The sequence below is a fragment of the Mercenaria mercenaria genome, chromosome 10 (assembly GCF_021730395.1).
Source record: "Mercenaria mercenaria strain notata chromosome 10, MADL_Memer_1, whole genome shotgun sequence".
Lineage (NCBI taxonomy): Eukaryota > Metazoa > Mollusca > Bivalvia > Venerida > Veneridae > Mercenaria > Mercenaria mercenaria.
Window position 1 is genome coordinate 52,613,397 of NC_069370.1, and position 17,030 is coordinate 52,630,426.

The 17,030-nt window shown below is 34.8% G+C and overlaps 1 protein-coding gene across 2 annotated transcripts in view; it reads left to right on the forward strand.

Moving 5' to 3' along the window:
• Positions 1-388: 388 nt before the first annotated feature.
• LOC123561561 (protein TANC2-like) overlaps positions 389-17,030 on the forward strand; it is a 92,216-nt gene continuing 75,574 nt past the window's right edge. The window contains exon 1 of one of the 2 annotated variants that reach the window (XM_045354024.2): positions 389-760. The gene's annotated coding sequence lies outside the window, so the exon portion shown is untranslated. Of the gene's footprint in view, positions 761-8,714; positions 8,898-17,030 lie in introns of those variants that run through there. The other variant, XM_045354025.2, reaches the window with a different exon arrangement.

Below are 17,030 nucleotides of genomic sequence, written 5' to 3' on the forward strand. Positions count from 1 at the left end.
TTTGCCTTGTATATCTACCTGTTATACAGCAGCCTTTGTTCCTTTGAAGGTCAACTCAAATTTGGGTCAACCTTGCGTTTTATCATTATGTAAGGTTTTAAATATTTCAGCATGATTTTTATAAACACACAGATATATATCATTTGTTACCTTAAAAGTTATTGAAGAAAAAGTCAGTATTATAAGAGCTTGATTGTAATATAGGTGGGCCTGTACATTTTGTTTTTTAGGGTACATGGAGTTATTTTAAAACCGGTAACTGTTCAATATACCGCTGGTATCACAGATATCCGATGATTCAGTGTTGTATTGCGTAGACTGAGGTGAAAATTTACGATACCTGATTAAATACCTGTTGTTTGTTGACATTTGCGTTTGCAAGTTGACTGCAAAAGTTTAATGGACGTAAAGTAGTGGAGAATAGTTACCGTTTAAGTAATTGTATCAACTATTTAAAACCTAAAGCTCGTGTACAAATTTGGATTGGAGATTAATATAGTAGATTGAGTTAATTTACTTTGATTTGCTTTTATTAAACTTAACCGTAGGGGAAAATTTGGATTTTTTGATGAAAATCAGATTATTTTGCCCTGCAGATGCATTAATGGCAGACTGCAGTTGAAAGTGAATTCATTCAATGCACAGATGCAATGATATGATTTGATTGCTGCAGAAATTATCATTAATAAGACCCCTGATATTGTAGTACATGTAGCTACAGAAAGTCTTTGTGTTGATTTAGTTTTGGATTTATTCTGAGGTAGGTACAATTTCATCTCAGTTTTTAAAGTCTGAAGTGATGCTGTTTTCTGACTTTGAAGATGTTGTTGTTTTTTTTGTCGTACCTTAATTTCAATTTGGTAAAAAAAAAAAGAGCATGGTCGAATTTCCATAAGTAAAATCTCGTGTGCAGGAGCTTTTATTATTGCAGCCTGTGAATGAGTAAGTCGTTTGTGACCGGTATACTAAGTAAGTGTTGCAAACACCCCTCTGTAAGGAAGTCCATAATAACAATAGCATTGCTGACCTGAACACCAAACTGATTTTAAATTAGACGGACATGACTTGTTTCTGACTGCACATGTCAGTGTCCTGGCATAGACAGAATGTGCTCAAAACCCAGGTCACAAATTTAAGCATTGTGTCGTTAGTAGCTAAGTTACAGTTTCTGATGTTCTAATATAACAGTTTAAATGTATTAACATATAAATTTGTCAACTGGTATTTTTGAAAATATGCTAATAACAGTATTTATATTTGTCCCCATTAGTAACACCTGTCTATAGATTCTTTTCTCAATAGTACTTTGTATATTTATTATAATGATGAGAAATTTTATGGTTGTCGGATAAATTTTCTCTCAGTATGACAGAGGATACTTCCCTCTACCAGCTGCTTTATCTAATGAGCAGAAAGTATGTAGATCTATTTCAGAATATACAGGTATATTTCATACCTTGATTGTATGATGACACTTCTTAAATAAATTTTTGACAGTCTTTTTGTCTTGAGACAGAAGTTCCGAAATGTCCACAACAATGTTTGAGTGTCTCTTGGACAATTTTTGTTTTTTGTTTTGGGTTTAACGCCGTTTTTCAACAGTATTTCAGTCATGTAACGGCGGGCAGTTAACCTAACCAGTGTTCCTGGATTCTGTACCAGTACAAACCTGTTCTCCGCAAGTAACTGCCAACTTCCCCACATGAATTATCAGAGGTGGAGGGCTAATGATTTCAGACACAATGTCGTTTATCAAATAGTCACGGAGAACATACGCCCCGCCCGAGGATCGAACTCGCGACCCCGCGGTCCGTAAACCAACGCTCTTACCTACTGAGCTAAGCGGGCGGGCTTTCTCTTAGACAAAATTATATAAAATTTGAGTAGTTATTTAGGAGTTATCTGCTCTTGCCAATAGCTGTAACAGTTATAATTTGAGTAGCTTTGAGAGTTATCTGCTTTTTTCAATGTCTGTTACAGTAATAATTTGGGTCGCTTTAGGAGTTAACTGCTTTTGTCAGTAGCTGTTACAGTAATAATTTGGGTCGCTTTAGGAGTTAACTGCTTTTGTCAGTAGCTGTTACAGTAATAATTTGGGTGCTTTAGGAGTTAACTGCTTTTGTCAGTAGCTGTTACAGTAATAATTTGGGTCGCTTTAGGAGTTAACTGCTTTTGTCAGTAGCTGTTACAGTAATGATTTGGGTAGCTTTAGGAGTTAACTGCTTTTATCAGGAGCTGTTACAGTAATGATTTGGGTAGCTTTAGGAGTTAACTGCTTTTGTCAGGAGCTGTTACAGTAATAATTTGGGTAGCTTTAGGAGTTAACTGCTTTTGTCAGGAGCTGTTACAGTAATGATTTGAGTAGCTTTAGGAGTTAACTGCTTTTGTCAGTAGCTGTTACAGTAATGATTTGAGTAGCTTTAGGAGTTAGCTGTTACAGTAATGATTTGGGTAGCTTTAGGAGTGAACTGCTCTTGTCAGGAGCTGTTACAGTAATGATTTGAGTAGCTTTAGGAGTTAACTGCTTTTGTCAGGAGCTGTTACAGTAATGATTTGAGTAGCTTTAGGAGTTAGCTGTTACAGTAATGATTTGAGTAGCTTTAAGAGTTAACTGATCTTGTCAGGAGCTGCTACAGTAATGATTTGATTAGCTTTAGGTGTTAACTGCCTAAATTTTGCTTTGATTATATCTTTTACAGTTTCCAATATTTGAGGGTTCTTTTAATTGCTTATTCAGTAATCCGGATCATCTGAATGAAAGTAGTGCCTAATATTAGGTCATTAATATATAATGTTGAATCAAGGGTACTGCTTCTAACCAGTGATATCCCAGTTTGAAAGACTTTGCAATGTTACTAAGTGTTTGAGGAAGTTGTCTGTAAGTTGCAGAGGGTTTTGGTAGAATTCCAGAAGTAACTTGTTTGGTTAAATAGTGACTTTATACACCTGAAAATGGGTATTATAAAAACTGCATGCTGTTTGATAAATCTTCTGTTCCCACAGCTGAACAAAACAATTGCAACAATTTGAACAATTTTCAGTTGTTTTTGCTGCTTAATATTCTTTAATTACAAGTTTCAATTATGTTCTTTGTTTGATCATTCTACTTAATTAATAAAAGAAGAATAATTTAAAATGAAAGATTTTTTTTTCATGTCCTTTCATGTTCCTTGAAACCTTATTTTTTGCATGGTTGGATACAGTAATTTCATTATACCTTCCCGGTATTAAAATACAAAATCCCAATCATTGATAATAGAAGCATTATGATTTCATTAAATCGACTATGGTGATACGTAATTATAATATGATGTTTCAACAGAGAAGAAGCTCAAAACATTGATTTCCTTCGTGGGTAAAAGTTTTTAGGCGGATCAAATGTGGCTATTTTCCTATATTATTACAAAAGAGTGTAAACGAAGATTGATGACAATATAATTATAGCTCTTTATACAGTGAGACATGTTTGAAATGCTTGTACAAGTTGTAATACAAATCTTGGTAGCAGGTTTTGTTTGGGGAATCAGCAACTTTCAACATACTGTCAAGATTTGCCAGATAGTGGTTTCAGTGACTGCTACTTGCTAATCTGTCACTTGCTTTATATTCTACAGTGACAGTTAATTCTTCTTTTCAAGTCGAGATTTATTAAAAATGTGCTTTCTAATGTGTTCTTTTTTTAATGTTGAAAAAACTGATGCTGTTTAACATGAGCCTGAAAACACAACATCAACAAAAAGATGTTGGAAGTGGCCAAGGTGTAGCCCGGGCTTTAATCCAGCATCCTACACATTTTGCCCAAAAACTGTTATGCGAAATTAATTGCTTAGTTAAATTTTATTGCCATTTATTATGCAACCATTGGTCTGAGTCTTGCATAATATATCCCCTGCAAAATGAAACGTTACTGTTCATGAACAGTGCATGCATATTTCATGAATGGAGTTCATGAACACTTCATGAATTGTTCGTGAAGATAAAATGGCACAAATTCTTGACACATTCTTAAATACCATGTTCATGAAAAGTGAAAGAGACTTCAAGAACTAATGTACATGAACAGTTCAATGACATGAACTATTCACTTAATGAATAGTTCTTGATATTTTGTTGAACATGAATAGTTCGTGAACTTCTTGCTATATGTTTTTATTGTGCCATTTTAATTTCACAAACTAGCAGTGAACCATTCATGAACATGATTCTTCATTAGTTCATGAACTGCCTGTCGTGAGTAGTGCATGAAAGATTCAAGAAAATAACATCATGATTGTTCCTTTAACCTTTTATCATGGACAATTCAAGAACTCTTTGTGATTCTTTAGTAGTTCATGAACTGTTCATGAACACTTTTTATACACCCGTTTGAAAAACGGGACGTATTATTGGAACGCCCCTGGCGGGCGGGCGGGCGGCGTCCACAGACCTTGTCCGGAGCACATCTTCTACATACATGGAGGGATTTTGATGAAACTTGGCACAGTTGTTCACCATCATGAGACGGAGTGGCGTGCGCAAGAACCAGGTCCCTAGGTCGAAGGTCAAATTCAAGAATGACTTTGTCTGGAGCATATCTTCTTCATGCATGGAGGGATTTTGATGAAAATTGGCACAATTGTTCATCATCATGAGACAGAGTGTCATGCGCAAAAACCAGGTCCCTAGGTCTAAGGTCAAGGTCACACTTAGAGGCCAAAGGATACAAGAATGAAAAATTCAAGAATGACTTTGTCCGGAGCATATCTTCTTCATGCATGAAAGGACTTTGACGTAGCTTGGCACAATTGTTCACCATCATGAGACGGAGTGTCATGCGCAAGAACCAGGTCCCTAGGGGTAAGGTCAAGGTCACACTTAGAGGTCAAGGATACAAGACTGAAAACTTTGTCCGAAGCATTTCTTCTTCATGCATTGAGGGATTTTGATACAACTTGGCACAAATGTTCACAAGCATGAGACGGAGTGTCATGCGCAAGAACCAGGTCCCTAAGTCTAAGTTCAAGGTCACACTTAAAGGGCAAAGGTCAGATACAAGAATGACTTTGTCCGAAGCATTTCTTCTTCATGCATGGAGGGATTTTGATGTAACTTGGCACAATTGTACACCATCATGAGACGGAGTGTCATGCACTGATCCCTTCCTTTGAATTACTTCCCTTTGCTGTTACTATAAATAGCTTATATTGTAACTTTTTCATTACAAGTCGTAGGGAAGAATCGAGACCACTTTTCTGTAGTACAACATGCATGTTACATCCAATTCTGAGGTGTATTTTGAGCTATCTCTACCTGGTAAGGATTTTTGTATGGACTTGTAATTTTTTTTTTTCTTGATTTTTTTTTTTTTTTTTTTTTTTTTTTTTGTTCTCTTTAAAGATTAACTTCCCTTAGTTGTTACTATAAATAACTTACATTGTAACTTTTTTATAATTGACCGTAGGGAACAAGAAAAGACCACTGTTCTGTGGTACAACATTGATGTTACTTTCAAATTTTGGGTGTATTTTAAGGTATCTCTACCTGGTAAGGATTTTTTTTGTGGACTTAAAAAAATAAAAGAATTACAATAATTTCTAAAAAAAAAAAAAACAAGCATTGTAAACAACTAGAAAATTAAAATTCCATTTGCAAATACAGGTGCTAGTGTAAAGAAATTTGCTGTGACGGGCGTATATTGTGACATTCTGGCACTCTTGTTAAGGACAGTTCATGTCCAAAAATTCATGAACACAAATCAAGAACTGTTGAAGGTTTGGTCATGAACAGTTCTTAAACGGTTTGAAGTGTTCATGATTTCAAGAGCTGCATTTCGCAGGGGATAGACTAGTGTCCATTGCTTTATTTTTTGGTTTTATGAAATAAGGATTAAGGGTAGCATTATGATTAAGAATTTGAATGAGAAACCATTGTGGGCTTTAAATTGATATTTTCCTACTAGGATGAATCATTGATTCTCTTTTCAACAGACTTAATTGTACCACAGTATTTATGAGTTAACTGTAGATCTTTTTATGATAGAATTATTACTAAAATTTTGAGGAATAGAATTTATAGATTATGTATTGTACGTTTGTAAAAAGAGTACAGTAATGGGAGACCGTGAGAAATATTATAATGATAGGTTATGATACATATAACAGACAGATAGTGTTCCACAATTACTCAAAAACAGAATTACTAGAATTATACTATTTCAAATGTAAACAATTAAACTGTCATTTAAATTTGTATTAATTAGAGTATGTGGTAGTGATTGAGTATCATTTTACCTTATATAAGAAGGTGTAGTTTTGAAAAGTCGTAGAAAATAATTGTTGTGATGACAATTCAATAAGGGGTATTACCATGAATATAAGGGTGTTTTTTTATAGGAAAGCAGTGTTTCAGGGATATATAGTGTCAAACTCCTGGTCCAGAGGTCACAGGTAGGAATCCCTGTGACAGCTGAGTTTGACTGCGGTATCTACATTCCCTTTCTAAGGCACAGTAGTAAGTAATCTTCAAGTATAATTTAGTCAGGTTGTGAGAACTTTCTCTACCATCAGTTAGAATAAATAGAGTTTATGGTGTTTGTAATTATTTTAAAAAAGAATTCAGAAAAAAATATAGAAAGGAAGTCAAGGACTTTGATGTTAAGTAGTTCCTGTGAACAGAGACTTTGATAAGTTTCTGCAAACTTACTCTTCAAACATGAAGTGAGCTGTGTATACAGGCACTATCCGAAAGCCCCTCCCTTTCCTGCTTCATGTATGGATTAGCATGCTGGAGAGCTTCTTAAATCCAAACTAATCAAAGTACTTTGTTAATTGTACAAAGATTATATTTTTATGATCTGCAAGAGTTTATTATCTACTTGAAATTCTGGTACTCTTTGGAAAGATATGGCACAATTGTATTGACATTACATGGCACTTAATTTTCTGAAAAGTCTGGTATTTCTTTTGTAAATTTTGGTCATGTAAATAGGTATTATATGAAATTTATTTAGCGATTTTTCAACATTAATTTACACATGTATGTTTAAAGATTACCTTAAAACCATAGAAAAACATAATTTATTTGCTTAATGCAGAGTTTGTCAAATCCCAAAAGGTGCCATTGATTATTTAATCCAAATTATTATCATAATAGTATGATTAAGTAACAGGTCATTGATAAATTAGTCATACCTTTATAATTCCCCTTTTAAAAAAAATCAAATTGGCCTGACAACTACGGCCAAGTGGTTTGGTTGAACTTTGAACTTGAACCTTGACACTGTTGGTTTGAAAGTCCACCAGCAATTAAGGCATGCTTCCTTCTATTTGGGGAATCTGTCAGCCTGGTTTGTGGGAAGTCAGTGGTTCAAACCAATGTTCAGCAGGGACCCATGTCTAGAATATTGTTTGAATGGGTTCACTATCCAAAACAGGCAGGTGTTTCAAATGACTTAAAACCTAACAAGATGATTATCAGTTGCATCAGTCTTGCCTACAAAAAGTAAGACACATTCAGTGATTACATGAGTGCTTTCGAAGTGTCCCATGAAGGCAATTTAATATTTCTTAGGAAAAGGTTACCATGGAAAGAAAATTTCCGTGCAAGGTTGTTGCAGAAAACACTTTTTGTTCTTCTCATGTATGCTAATTGCATCATTTTACATAACCAGCCTCAAATGAAATATTCTATTATTCATGTATTTTTGTGCACTGTAGACCAGTAATTTTGTCAGTGTGACATTTCCCCACCCTCCCCCACTCTCCCTAAAAAAGCATTTTCTTATGCCCTGATTTTGTTATTATAACCTTTGTGATATTTTGATGGATATAACATATATATGCAGGCATTGTGACATTATACAAACTGGCTTGTGACATTTTCCCTCATTTTACAGTAATTATTTGCTTCATTACTTGTTAAATATTTCAGGCTTGCCACTGAAGCATGCATGATTGTTTACTAAAGCCGTTCAGTACATGCCAAGTGCATGCTTAAGCAACCCATGTGTTTGTGTTTCTGCAAGATAGAGACAGAATGCTACATCCCGGCCTGCATCCAGGCCATGCAATCTATGCCAGGTGATCTATGTCTTATGAGACAAGGGGCCACATGATGTTCTTATTTTTTTTTACTGGCTGTAAGGCAAACATTATTACATTATTACTTAATGTGTTTCTTTGATAACAAAGTTTTATTTTGTATTACCTTTGCCATTCATTCTAAATTGGCTCTATAAATTATCTTAATATTTTTTTTTTGGTCATAATACTTTAAATTGTTGAATTCAACAGAGTTATTGCCCTTTGTATAATAAGTTTTCAAAAATTGATGACATTTAAGAGCTTTAGAAAGTGTGAAAGGATATTTCTGTTATGTTAGCTCATAAGCCATCTATAAAATACCAAAGTTGCTGTATTTAATATTAAGGGGTCTGGCATTCATTACAGAACTCCGCCTTCTTGTGGGGTTATCAGGGCCAAGAATTTTATGGAGCTGTAGTAACGGAAGTTCTCCTGTGACAGCAGAGCAGTGTTATGCGATAATTTAATTCAGATAATCAGCCCCTTAAATCCACTTGGGAAGAGTATTTATCGCTCATTAATATTTTCCACATACTGTTTCATAGAGGTGATATTGTGGGGCCTGCTCTTCAGGAGTTCCGAGTTAATGTACCGCTCATTTCTCTGTGGGCCACACTAGCAGGAGTATCATGTTCGGAGATGCAAGAGGGATGTAACATTTTATGATATTTTAAGATGATTTCGGTTCTTGTGATTTTTGAAAATTGATACTAATTTGATATGGGTGATTTGAGGAGACTGTAATATGAATTTAGCACAAATCGCACATGCTGTGTGATACTGAAATTGGATTATCTTGTCTGCAACTGCTACAGATAGCGAAATGATAATTTAAAGGTACTACATTTTATATCAAAATTCATTTTTTTCCTGTTCTGTGATATTTCATTTTTACCTATTGAAAAATTATTCATTTATTTTTGTTACATCAGCTCGTGTTTGAACAAAAATCATGTTTGTTTAACTGTTAAAAACAATCTACAGGAATAATTGTTATCATTTTCTCTGAAAAATAGATCCATATTTAGGCTTTTTAACAAATTCTACATACTGTCTTGTATGACCATATCATTTGTACCATCATTTATAAAACCATCAACATCACAATATTATGATCATTATAATTAATCAGCCAAGCATCATCATCATTGTCATGTCATTGTAGCAGTATCTGATCATCATTATCATCACTTTCTCTGATTTTCGTCATCAGAAATTTTAAATATTTTTTTAAAAGTGTTTAAAAACTTGCAAAAATGAGACCACGTAAGTACAGACATGACTTACCACTAATCTCCCCTACTGTTTCATACATTATAAAATGTGGTATTTTACTGTTTCAATTTGTCTTTCTGAGATCTGAAAATCGTGGGAACTAGGTCTACAGGAGCTCCAAGTGCTATCTCATATTTCCATTTAATAAGGTCACCATGTTTCCTTCTGTTGATTTTGGGATTTTTGTGTCTGTCTTCTAATTTAAAAGGTTTATTTTTGAAATATTTTTTAAGGTGTTGCTGTAGGAAATTATTTTAGGCTTTCATATGATTTTTTGACTGAAAAAAGAAGATTTTATACGGTATTACTGAAAACAAAAGAAGATTGTATGCGGTTTTAAGTCGCTGCAGCTTCGCGAAAAACTCTTTTTACTAGTTGTTACTAGTACTTGACTGTATTTCGTGAAGCCAGCATGTTTCTTCGTTGGCAGGTCACTTTGTGGTCTATTATTTGAATGGATATTCAAGTATATGGTGAGAAAATTAAGTTACTTGTAAAGAGCTTCCCATTCAAATAGGATGCAACTGTGTTAATTAGGTAGAACATTGCTAAATTGATTTATTTTATTGTTCTAATATAAAGCAAATATTGCCAACTCCTGTGCTTATTGAAGTGGTTGCACTTACAGAAAATTGATCTACACAGAAAGTTGCAAGTATTCCTCAAACTACAGTCATTCGTATTAACTGAATGAACTGTAACATAAAAAGAATAATGAGTTCTTGATTGCACCATGGACTTCTAGCCATTACTCACACTAAAAAAATATTGTATTTTTCTTCCCACAAAATTCTTGAGGAGATGGGAAGGGGAGGCGCCTCATATCCAGTTTGGTCCTGTTGTCCATCTTTCTGTTACAAAATTGTGCCATCTCTGCATGAAAGGATTTTCAAAAATCTTTAGCACAAACATTAACTTTAATAAGATGGCATGCAGAATGTCGCTTTCAGTCATGTCAGTTCAAGGTCAAGGTCATATGATAAGATCACCAGTCATATAGGCAGCGTTGTCCTGTCCACTCTGTGTCTTGTTAACCCTGTACAAGTTGAATTTTAGCCACAAATATGATGGTGTGCAGAAGGCAGCTTTTGGCCTGATGCAGTTCAAAGTCAAGGTCATATGATGAGATCAAAGGTCAAATAAGCAGTACTTTGTGTCAGCTCTGTGTGAACAATTTCTGTATTTCTTGACAAAATTGTTCACTATGAAGAGACATAATTATATAGCAGTTCAGTATGAGGTCAAGGTCATCCCTTTGTTATGTGGTCATTTATTACTTATCCATACACCCTTCCATTTAAATGAAGTGGTATGGGCGGACTTGTGCTTTTAAAAAGCAATCTCTTGTTCCAGAAGAATTTCCTGTGCCAGGGCTGTAATACCTAGATCTTTACCATTTATATGCAAATTTTCATCCTTTGTGTTTGCCATATTTGGCAGCTTGCTAGCCAAATTGTGACCATTAAAAGCAGTCTTGCCTGCAGATGACCAATTGGTTCACATCTTCAAGATCCTGACACTTGCTACATGATGAAAAGTTTTAACACCTAGAGGCTGTTGATTTGATAGCATGTTTGGCATGGGAAAGTAAATATAAACATAAAAACAGGAACACATCTCATTCTTTCACCTCTATTTCATGTAGGGAAGTTTTCACTTAATTATGTCTCCCACCACACAGTGTTGTGGGAGACATATTGTCGATTTACTCCAGTCTGTGTGTCTGTCTATCTGTGTGTCTGTCACAAACTCTAAGTTGAACATTTCTCATCCGATCTTCACCAAACTTGAACAAAATGTGTTTAACCATAAGACCTCGGCCAAGTTCGATAACTAGCCAAATCGGCCTAGACACTTACGAATTATGGCCCTTGAACATAATTACCAACAACTACCGGCGCAGCATTGTAGACCGGTTACTCCACTCCACTACTGCCGACACAGCATTGTAGACCAGTTACCACTACTGACACAGCATTGTAGACTGGTTACTCCAACATGTGAATACCAGTAGGCCACAAACAGTATACAAAGACAGACTTACTATTCAGATGATTAGGCAGTTGTGGGAGACATGCACTTTTCTCAAAAGCACCTCTAGTTATAATTATGTCTTTCAAAGGTATTCTAGGTGTTGATTCTTCTGAAATTAGTTGTATCAGATAAACAAACATGATGCCTCTTTGATAGCAAAATCAAAAGATAGGTCCAGATTCTGCTGGTATATGATACAGTAACGGCCTTTATGTGCAAATTGAAATGACAGCTACACCAGTCAGTTTAAAGGCTATCATGTTAATTAATTAACCACAGGGGAATATGCATGCTACTGGGTTTGTTTTCTTTTAACTGTACATTTAAGAGACTTAATTTATGAAGAAAATCTGTTGCATGCCAGGGTATTTAGTTATGCTGCTGATTTATGGGAATTTGGTTTCTTTTTGAGGATTTGGGTGGATTGGGTTTCCAGTTGTGTTATGGGAGCTTGGCTCATGGTAAATAAATTTCCATACTGGATGCATAAATTTGGATTAGGCAAGAGGTAAAGTTTCTGACCAGTAATTATAGGTGGATTATATAAATAAAATAGACTGTAAGTAAGATTTTTGTGCTGATGGAATTCCTTTAGATGCTCTTGAAATAGGTGTTCATGAAGTTTCGATTGATTTGTTCACTATGTATATGAATTGCAATGAAAATATTGTATATTTTAATCATTTTTTTTTTATGAAATTTAAGAATGATAAGAAACATAACTATAACACAATGAGCTATCTATTATACTAAGTGGATGATGATAAAACAAAAACGTAAGTCTGTCTTGTGAGATTTTCTGTGAATTTCTAGACCCTGTTTGATCCCATTTCTTGATAGAGGGACATTCAGATTAACAACATCGACTTGGGATGATCAGAGTTAAGTGATACTATAATATTATATATTATAAGCCCAAAGTTTGATTGGTTGTTTCTGAGCACAAGCTTAATTTTGACAAAGGGCAAGATGGCATTCTGAAATTATGTCACAAAATTCAGTGATATGAGTCCAGATCTCAAAAGTGTTGTTACTGTTGGAATACCCAATAAAGAGTATGATCATGTACAAGTATGATGTTACCATTGGGACACCCCATATAGAACATGATTATGTACAAGTATTTTGTTACTATTGGGACACCCCATAAAGATTATGATATGTACAAGTAAAGAATATCATCACAAGTAAGTATGATGTTACTGCTGGGACATCCCATAAAGAATGTCATCATATCTGAGTATGGTGTTACTACTGGGACATCCCGTAAAGAATATGATCATATCTGAGTATGGTGTTACTATTGGGACACCCTATAAAGAATAGGATCATGTTCGAGTATGATGTTACTGTTTGGACACCCCATAAAGAATAGGATCATGTCTTAGTATGGTGTTACTATTGGGACACCCCATAAATAATAGGATCATGTTCGAGTATGATGATACTATTCGGATATCCCATAGACATTGTAAAGGCAGACCTGCCAGAAACATTACATGGCATAAATTTTTTGTTCTGATGGGTTATAATAAACTCTTCACACCACTTGTAAATAACCATGTTTCCATTTCTGGAGCAGGAGGCCGATTTTCAAGCTTTAACAATTTACTGCGGGGCACCTGTTAATGTTAGACTAATTGGTATGTATAAAAAACATGTCTGAAATCTGACATGATACATATCTTTCTGGCAGCAGCTTGTGGAAATGTCTTTGTCTGGAAAAATCGAATAATTCTGATAATTTTGTCGGAATTCAAAAAATTCTTGATTCCAGAAATAGCTGAAAGGTGTAAAATTTCTGCCTGAAGGTGTTAAATTCCATCATAAACTAAATCGAAGATAATATTTATTTAGTCAAATGATAAACAAGAAATTTTATTAGCTCTTTTATTTTGGAGGGGCCTCCGTGGCGGCTTAGTTAAGGTTGCTGACTTTAAATCACTTGCCCCTCATTGATGTGGGTTCAAGCCTCACTCAGGACGTTGAATTCTTCAAGTGAGGAAGGCATCCAGCTGGCTTAGGGAAGGTCGTTGGTTCTACCAAGGTGCCTGCTCATGATGAAATAATGCACGGAGGGGCACCTGGGGTCTTCCTTCACCATCAAAGCTGGAAAGTCGCCTTATGACCTATAATTGTGTCGTGGCGACGTTAGACCCAACAAAATAAATAAATAGATAAATTATTTTAGGAATGTACAGTATAACTTTGCTCACTCGAGCATCAGTAGCTGAAACTTGTGAAAGTCATCTGATCTCTCATTTCCTTTTATTTCATATTTTGTTGTTTGCTCGAAACCCTGGATAATGCAAGCATTTTACTCATCCTCCTGCAGTCTTTTACTGTTAAGCATTAGGATCAAACTCGACTTACTAATTTATTAGTTCCAGTATAATAATTTGTCATGCAGTTTGTTACTGGTTTTAGTGACTTACTAAGACTTATGAAAATTTAATGAAAGAAGTAAGTAAAGAGTAAGGATAATGAAAGATTTACATGATTTCAGTATCATTCGGTAGAAATCAAGACAGTGTGAACCAGATATTTTCTTGTATCTGCTGAATACTGTAAAGTTTTCAAAATTTTATCAACATTAAGCATGTAGTCTGAGAAAATTATATATGATGCAAATTGATTTAATGCTAGCCTTTACAACAAGCCTCTTAAATTCTCTTGAAATAACTTGATAAATATATTTTTGGAATGATCAGTGTATACTAAATAATCAAAAAATGAGATATGACAAATATTTTGAAAAGAAAAGTGAAGCAGATTTTACACCCTTGAACACAGAGAAATGTTTGATGTAATGTTTGTATAAATTAGATAAAGATAATTGGATGGAGAATTTATAAAACATCCACCCAAAGTGTAGGAGGAAAGGAAATGAATCCTCTTTGTTTGTGAGGGATGAGTATTTTGCATGATATCATTTGTACCTCTTTCATCTCCTTGGAATTTATTCATTGATTTATGTTTAAAAAATAAATGTATTTCTCTTATATATAATTATGCTGTTTCCTTGTTTGGTTCAGATAGTATTATAAAGGAAAAATCGAGACTACCAGTATATTACTTAGGACTATGAGTTCATGTACCCCAGTGAGGCTCCATAGTTATAAAACTACGAGTTTGGGGACCAGTCTTAGATAATTTCATTGGTGAGTTTCAAAATTTTGTACAGAAAAAGCCAGTGAATTTAAATGTTCTAGTTGAGGTTTAGATAAGAAAATGCCCAGTTAAGTGGTTTTGAGGAGATGGCCATCAGTAAAAGCTCCGGTATTGCCAAGTCAATTCTTCCATTATATAGTGAAAACTCTAAGGATATATCAAATTATGTCCTTTTTCAGTAATGCTTAGGAAATGCCATTTTCTGTATTCCGTCATGTAAGGTTGATTTAACTCTATAGTTTGTTCTGTTTTTTGTTCAGTAACTACAAATCTGAAAAGTTGTGAATAGATCATGAATTTGGAGAAATTTGCTTAAAACTGTTTTCCATTCTTTGACCTACCACACCTGAGTTTTGTGGTTAAAATGTTGACAGAATTTTCTATCTGTGTATCTCCATCAGTACCATTGTTAGCCACTTTATCTCCATTCATCCTGTCCACAACCTTGACCAGCCAAGTATGTTGTGACCATCATCATAGCCACTGGGGTCAATCCATACATATTTCACTAACCACAAATTTATCCTATCCCTTTTATTCTAAATGTAATATATATATTTATTATGTTGTATGTCAAGGCAAACTTCTCTACTTTACTAGGCCATGGTATATAACTATGTAAATTATAGGCATTAAGGATGAAAACATGTTGTTAGATTGCATACTGAGTGTAATAATTTGTTTATTATGGTAATTAAATTGATTATTAACAAAAATAGGCATTATGTGAAAACTGCTGTAAATTAAATGCTGGATATAAATGTAACATTATATAATAAAATTATGAGATTTGCCATGCTTACATAGTGCTATATGTTCATTTAGAAACTATGAATCTGTCTTTATGTATTCAATTAATCCTGTCATGCAATGAAATTAGCAGATTTATTAGTTTTCATGCCATCATGTGTGCTGCAATTTACTGAATTGCAATTATTGTTTAAAGGTATCAAATGGCCGTCTTTCACTAAAAAAAAAAAAATGATCAAAAATTTAACTTACTAATAATAGTCTACGTTCAATTCTTCAATGTGAAAATCTGTTTCTTGCTAGTTAGCTACAATAGCAGTCTACTTAGTTAATTTCCCTTTGTAATGGATGTTTCCTTGCAGTTGGCTGCAATGCAGTCTACTAGTTATGATTTCCCTTTGTAATGGATGTTCCATTGCAGATTGCTGCAATGCATTCTACTTAGTCATGATTTCCCTTTGCAATGGATGTTCCATTGCAGATTGCTGCAATGCAGTCTACTTGGTTATGATTCCCCTTTGCAATGGATGTTCCATTGCAGATTGCTGCAATGCAGTCTACTTCGTTATGATTTCCCTTTGTAATAGATGTTCCATAGCAGATTGCTGCAATGCATTCTACTTGGTTATGATTTCCCTTTGTAATGGATGTTTCATTGCAGTTTGCTGAAAAGCAGTCTACTTAGTTATGATTTCCCTTTGCAATTGATGTTTCATTGCAGTTTGCTGCAGTGCATTCTACTTAGTTATGATTTCCCTTTGCAATTGATGTTTCCTTGCAGATTGCTGCAATGCAGTCTACTTAGTTATGATTTCCCTTTGCAATTGATGTTTCATTGCAGTTTGCTGCAGTGCAGTCTACTTAGTTATGATTTCCCTTTGCAATTGATGTTTCCTTGCAGATTGCTGCAGTGCAGTCTACTTAGTTATGATTTCCCTTTGCAATTGATGTTTCCTTGCAGATTGCTGCAATGCAGTCTACTTAGTCATGATTTCCCTTTGCAATTGATGTTTCATTGCAGTTTGCTGCAGTGCATTCTACTTAGTTATGATTTCCCTTTGCAATTGATGATTTCCCTTTGCAGTGGATGTTTCGTTGCAGATTGCTGCAATGCAGTCTACTTAGTCATGATTTCCCTTTGCAATGGATGTTCCATTGCAGTTTGCTGAAATGCAGTCTACTTAGTCATGATTTCCCTTTGCAGTTGATGTTTCATTGCAGTTTGCTGCAGTGCATTCTACTTAGTTATGATTTCCCTTTGCAATTGATGTTTCCTTGCAGATTGCTGCAATGCAGTCTACTTAGTTATGATTTCCCTTTGCAATTGATGCTTCATTGCAGTTTGCTGCAGTGCAGTCTACTTAGTCATGATTTCCCTTTGCAATTGATGTTTCCTTGCAGATTGCTGCAATGCAGTCTACTTAGTTATGATTTCCCTTTGCAATTGATGTTTCCTTGCAGATTGCTGCAGTGCAGTCTACTTAGTTATGATTTCCCTTTGCAATTGATGCTTCATTGCAGTTTGCTGCAGTGCAGTCTACTTAGTCATGATTTCCCTTTGCAATTGATGTTTCCTTGCAGATTGCTGCAATGCAGTCTACTTAGTCATGATTTCCCTTTGCAATTGATGTTTCCTTGCAGATTGCTGCAATGCAGTCTACTTAGTTATGATTTCCCTTTGCAATTGATGTTTCCTTGCAGATTGCTGCAATGCAGTCTACTTAGTCATGATTTCCCTTT